The sequence below is a fragment of the Nothoprocta perdicaria genome, unplaced genomic scaffold (genome assembly GCF_003342845.1).
Source record: "Nothoprocta perdicaria isolate Ctin4 unplaced genomic scaffold, notPer1 scaffold_186, whole genome shotgun sequence".
Taxonomy (NCBI): Eukaryota; Metazoa; Chordata; class Aves; order Tinamiformes; family Tinamidae; genus Nothoprocta; species Nothoprocta perdicaria.
In genome coordinates this window covers 355048-361308 of record NW_020455049.1, presented here as the reverse complement: position 1 = coordinate 361308, position 6261 = coordinate 355048, and the positions used below count along the sequence as shown (strand labels likewise).

At 53.7% G+C, this 6261-nt stretch overlaps 1 long non-coding RNA gene across 1 annotated transcript; it reads left to right on the top strand.

The window, feature by feature from the left end:
- The first annotated feature begins 214 nt into the window (after positions 1 to 214).
- LOC112945241 lies at positions 215 to 6040 on the top strand. Its single transcript, XR_003248976.1, has 5 exons — positions 215 to 345; positions 1909 to 2101; positions 2204 to 2391; positions 4307 to 4381; positions 5991 to 6040. It is a non-coding gene; the product is annotated as an uncharacterized LOC112945241 (long non-coding RNA).
- Positions 6041 to 6261: the final 221 nt, after the last annotated feature.

Genomic DNA, 6261 nt, shown 5'->3' with positions numbered 1-6261 from the left:
AACATGGGGTGCCTTCCTTCTCCACACTTCTCAGGAGTTGAGGTACCCTCCTCCAGGGGCAGAGAAGCCATATAGTAGGGCGCTGGGGCAATCATCAGCCCTTGATTGCCCTTACCTGCCTTGAACAGCCACACCTGGGAGCTCACCTGCACTTTCCACCCTGGAACTCCATTTAAGCTCTGGTGAGGGCCTATCTCCTGGATGGACCTTGTACCTATATTGGAGCATTGTTCCCTGCTCTCTTGATAGGCTTTCTGGATGGGATTTGGTTCCTTGTTTGGGACTGCTACAATTGCTGTTTTTGTTATTCTGCTCTGCTCTATGGAGGATATCCTGCTGGAGAAGGTACTGTGTTGCTGGGGTCTGCTTCGGGCCCCTTATAGAACCAGCATGATCCAGTAGCTTCTTGAGATTGTTCTGAGCTCCTGTTTTCTGTTGCCACCCAGAATCTCCTGGGCCGGAGACATATGAAAGGTCACTGGAGGCATCTGAGTTCATCCTTGCTCCAGCATTTTCCAGGAGAGGGCTGTGAGGGGACTCTGGCCAGAGGGACCCTGCTTTGGGATACCAGACTGAAGGTGTGTGGTATTATGAGCATGCCCTTGGGTCCTGCTGCCTGGCCCATGCTGCATTTGGTTCAACCTCTTTGTGCAATGTGTGCCAGGAGGAGGTCCCCTGTGCCAAGGAGGCTGATGAGATGGATGCAGGCTCTTTTGTACTGTTCAGACTCAGTGTTAGAGAGTGGTTTGGGGTACATTTAACTTGCATGTATGGTGTAACTTAGGGGTCATGTTGGCTGTGCACTAATGCAAAAGCCTGGGATGAAGGGCTGAGCTTCACTCCCTCCAAGGCAGAAAACACTGATGGAAAGAGGTGAGAGTTGCTCTTCTGCTGCAGGCACTGTCCTAAACAGAAATAGGATTTTGCTCACCTTGGGCTGTGATGACATTGCTGCAGCTCCATACCAACAAAGGAAAAAAGCCATCACTCCCTGGAAAGCCACGCTCATTCCTGGAGCAATCCAAGGCATTAATAATGCTTAGCACTTACAGAGAGTTTTGCTAAATATGAGCTAATCCTTACAACACCCATGGGAAGAGAAAAGTAATTATTATTATTGGGTGTAATATATATTTTTTTCCTTCCTTTCCCATGTACTCCTGAAGATCAGGACGAGCTCCACTGAATACAGAGACTCCAAGTCAGAAGAGACTTGATTTAGTGTGATTTGCAAATTGGCAACCTGGAGTGAAGCCGATAAGCAGTTTGCTGAAGGCCACGTGGGAAGGCAGAGACAGGGCTGAGCTAGTGAAAGGGGGAAATCTGGATCCTAATTCTGCTCCTGCTTCACCAGGCTTTAATTCCCTTACCAGACATTTCTGATAACAGAAGATTTTGTGAGTGCTTTTGGTTTGGCACCCTCTGAGCTGTGCTGTGTAAATCATGACTGAGGATGTTATCCTGCTCTTATTCCCGGAGCCCCTTGCAGCTGTGGGCTGTGCCCTTAGCCGTGTCACAGCCCCAGAGTGGGGGCCTGGCATCCTCAAGTGACACATTGGCTCTGAGCAGCCAGGAGACCAACCTGATGTGGCTGATAGGAGTGTGAGTTGGCAATGTGGGAGTGAACCCCTGGCTCACCCCAATTTCATGGACAGGGGGTCATCTTTGCTAGCGACCCCCCTGGCAGCACGGGGCAGGGGCACTACTGTGTGCCCAAATTCATTAGCATTGCTCAGCACTCTTGCTTTGCTCCCCTTCGGCGCTCTTCTCTTGGAGCGAGACGCTGGCGCTGGGTGCCTGAGCGCAAGCGCTGTCTGTCAGCGGCGCCCAGATGATGTCATGTAGTTTTCCAGGCTCCTGGGCTGAGCCAGCAGCCAGAGCCAGTATGACTTGAGCTGCTCTATTTAGAAGGAGCCCAGGCCTTCCTGACTCCAGAGGCACCTGGCAGCGGGTCCTACCCTCTGCTGTGTCTCTTCTGATGCAACTGCAGCCATGATGAGGATGTCCCTGAGACAGTTGCTCTTGGGAGGCTCGACGTGGAGACCAAGTGCAGCTGAAGGAAAGGCGGTTGCTTTGGACACCTGGTGAAGGTGTTTGCTAGGTCAGTGCTGACACAAATCCTCTTCAGGACTAGTGCTGCGGTGAGTGTGGGAGATGCTCCTTTAAGTAATAAAGACACCCTCTTCATTTCTTTTTCATAAAGCTGCCTTCTGTGAGGAGAGCTGATTACTCTGCTGAGGATTTGCTGCTAAATGTGATTGCAGGAGACTGCAAATGTTAATCAGGTGCCTGTGCTGACAGCCACGGGGTTTGCTCCTGCTCACTGCCCTGCTGGAAAGCTGCTGCGTGGGCAAGAGGAGACCTGCAAAAATCCCATCCTGTGGCACTAGTGTAAGTGCAAACAAAATCCCCTCCTACAAAAATCAGTGATGGATCTGCCTGCTTAGATCCTGGCAGCAGGACCTGGCTGAGGCAGAGCCTGCTGTTAGCCAGGCACAGGAGGGAAATCTGTCCCGCTTGTGGTGTTCTGGCCCTTTCCGTGGGCAGGAAGGGCCCTGAGCGACCACCTGGGCCAGGAACCCGAGCTCTGGGTGTCCGCGGAGTCCATCGCCCTGCGGGACAGGCCTGTGGTGCCAGCCAGTGAGCAGCCTCTAGGGGCAGCCCCTGGCAGCTCCCCCATCAACATGGGGTGGTGGTGGTGGTGCCAGCGGAGGGGACGCGTTCCCCCTCCTGCAAGATTCCCCGGCAGACCCAGGTAAGCTGCAAAACTGCTGGGCCCTGCCAGCGTGTGCTGCCGCAGATCACGCTGCGGCCTGAGCACCTGCAGCGTTTGCTGCACCGCCTTGTTCGAGCCTTTTTGAGTCTCTGGAGGGGCTGGGCTGGGGAATCAGGGACCCCAAGGCCCCCCATATTGCACCTTTGCCAGGCGGCTGCAGATAGAAGGGGTTACAGCCCTCGCTGCTCCCTGGAGATGCTGCCTGGCAGCCGAAACCTCCCTTCCCAGCGTCCCAGCCTGTCCCCTATGACAGCAGGGGGACGTCAGTGAGGGAGGCCCCTGTCACCGATCCCGTTTGTGGTCCTGTGTCCCCAGGCCCAGCACTGTGCGGGAGCCTCCGTGTGGCCATGGCCCAGCAGATGTGGTGGTGCCGTGGGCAAGGACTGGGCTGCCGCATCTGCAGCCAGAGAGCATTAACCTTCCCCCTGTGAGACAGTCCTCGGGCCTTGCTGATGCCAGGAATCGAGCATCTCCTAAAGCCAAAGCACATGCAAGAGCACCCAGGAACCTGGCCAAAGATCAAGCTGCTCTCCCATCAAATTTAAAAAAAAAAAGCCGCGTGCAGTGGCTGCCCTTGGCTCTCGTGCCCCCCAAGGCTGTTAGCAATGAGCTCACCTCGCTGTTGGCGCTGCCGGCGCGCGGGAGCCGCCTATCGATCTGGTCCGCTCCTCTCCAGCTCCCTGCAGGGCTTCGCTGGCAGGAAACCTCTCTGCCTCGCCTCCCGCAGAGACCTGAACCTTCATGGAGAGCAATGGAATAGTCTGGATTGCTTTTTCTCCTTTTTAATATGTATTTTTTTTATTTTTAATCCATAACAGGGTGTTCTGTTATACCTTCCAGTGTTGAAATCGGGACACAGGGCATGGACAGACTCTTGTCCTTTTTGCTTTAAAGCTACCCAATTATTCTGAGCGTTTTCACTTCATGCCCCTCTTGCCTTGCGGGAGGATGTGCCAGGGTCCTGCACCTCTAGCTGATCCTCCTGCCTCCGAGGCAGTGGTTTCAGGTGTTTGCAGCTGCATGAGAAACCCCACTGGGCAAATGGGGAGTCCAAAGCCCGGACTTGGAGTTGCAGCCAGAAACCCTCTTATCTGTTTTGGGCTCCCTTCCTAGCTATGAAACAAGCCATTTGCTGTCTGGCCTCTTGCAAAATGGGCTCTCTCCCTCCCTCTGCTTTCCTTGGGAAGACTTTCAGGTGCCTGGGTAGACCTCATAAATGACTAATGAGCCTTTGCAAACATTAGCTCTAGAGCTGCCTGCCAGAAGCAGAGGGAGCTCGAGCGGCCCTTGTATCTCCCTGCTCTATTCAGAGAAGAGGACTTGTCCTTGGCAAGAGCTGCATTAAGGAACAGGCAGGCAAACAACTGCATGGTGCCCCAGGCAGGAGAGCCCTGGGGCTCGTGGCCCTCAGGAAGCAGCAGCTATCAGAGCAGGAAGGGAACCCTTCATCTGCCATAGTCACCTGCACACAGCTCCTATGGAAAGGGTTTTTTTCAGTTGTGGCTTTAACATACCTGTGTGTTTTTCCAGGCTGAAGGTCAGCACTACCGGAGCAGATGCTTATTTTGGGGTGGTATGGAGATGACAGAGCTGTGGAGTCAACAGGTAACCTGAAGAAGTCTTTATGTTCATTTGTGGGGAGAGGAGGGGGGAAAAGTGGTAGTGGTGTGGAGAGGGTTGGCAATACAATTTCCCAAGTGAATCTGCATTGCTCCTGACCCAGAACTGAACAACCTGGAGGTCTGTATCTCAGTGCCTCACAGGCCCACCTATGCACCCCAAATCTGGTCCAACAGGCCAAGAGGAAGCTCAGCCTTTCCTTCAGCCGCTGGCAGCCTAGGCTGCAGGGCTCTGCTTCTACCAGCACCCGGATTGGGCACTGTTCCCGAGCTGGGCAGGTTTCTAGCAGCACTTAGCTGATCTCAGGAGCTTCCCACCACGTGTGCCAAACCATCCCAATGCTGCGTGCTCCTGATCCACTTCACCAAGGTCACTAGCCCGTTGGCACCTAGCTAAAAATGGTGTTGCTGGTGAGGAATAGCCCTCACATCAGTCTTCAACACGCTCTCTAACAGAAACAACTTCTACCTCTTGCTTGTCCTTATGGCCATTAGATGGTGCCATTGGGTCTGCTTTGGATGCGAGGCCCTGAGGACACCAAGCTGCTCCTGAGAGCACAACTGGCTTCTTGCTCCATCTCACAGGCAGGATCTTACTGTAGGGAATAGAGCTATATTGCTTAGGTCCAAATTTGGCCAAATAAAGAAATTTCGTACTATAGGGGGTGGAAAGCAAAGCAAGAGTAGGCTTTCAGCTTTTCCCAAGACCATTAAACAAGCCAGTGTCTCTGTTTTTGTGTGTGTGATTTTGCACAAATCTTGCAAGACTGGCTCACTTGTTAAACCTGGGCATCAGTGCTCTTAATACAGAAGCATTCCAGCCTCAGTTTCCAAAACAAAAGGTGTGTTTGCTGCTGGAAATACTTCAGAAAAGAGGAGTCACGTTCATGCAGCAGAGCCCAGGTAGTGAAAGAGAGCTCACAATAGTAGCTGCCTGCTGTAGCTTTTCAGTCAAAGTCAGCTTTTCAGCTGGTCCCCAGTGGTGAAAGCTCCCTTTCCCTTGAGGATAAGGTAGAGTTATGGGACGTGCCAGGGATGCACTCCTCCGCCCTAGAGAGCGGGAGAGAGGCCGGCCTAAGCTCTTCGGCCTGGGGGTGACCTCCTTTCTCCCTTACATGTCTTTGCACAGAGCGCAGCAGAGGAGGCTTGTGTGCGCAGGCAAGCTGCTTGTGGCGTGCTTATCGCATCTAACATCTCCCCTCCAGATGTGCAGCCAGGACTTCCTGGGCCTTTGCATTAATAATTCTCTTTGAGGCAGGCTCTGGGTTTTTTTTGCAGTGACCAGAGCCTGGCACAGATGGCCCTGGTGTCCAGCTGAGGCCTTTACCCAGCATTGCAAATATGTGTGTGAATAATGACTTGCTGCTTTCCCTGGGCTGGCTTTAGGTTTTATTTGCACGAGATGAAAGAGGATAAAAATGCAAGCAGCATGAGGAAGCCTGGGAAGGAACGAGAGCAGAAATGATTGCAAGTGCATTTAGTTGGTGATAAGAACAGCCGTCGAGCTGGGTGATTTCCAAGCGTGGTGGGAGCCGGCTTCAATTTCGCAGCATAATCTTTCCTGTGTCCTTAAAATAACCTCTCTGTGCCCGCAGGGTGCTGCAGGAGCGGAAGGGAGCCCCTTTCCCCTTGTGCCCAGGGCGCTTTGGAGAGCATTGCGGGTGGAGGCTCCGTACCGGGCGCAGGGGGACGTGTTGCGGCTGCAGGGTGCTGGCGCAGGACCGGTGCCGGTGCGGGAGGGCTACAGGCCTGAGCTCCTGCCGGTGCCAGCGAGAGCGCTGCTTGCCAGAGCCGCCGCGCCGCAACGGGACCCTCCTTGTTGTCGGCGCTAATTGCTCATGTGAGATGTATTTGCAGAAGCAATGG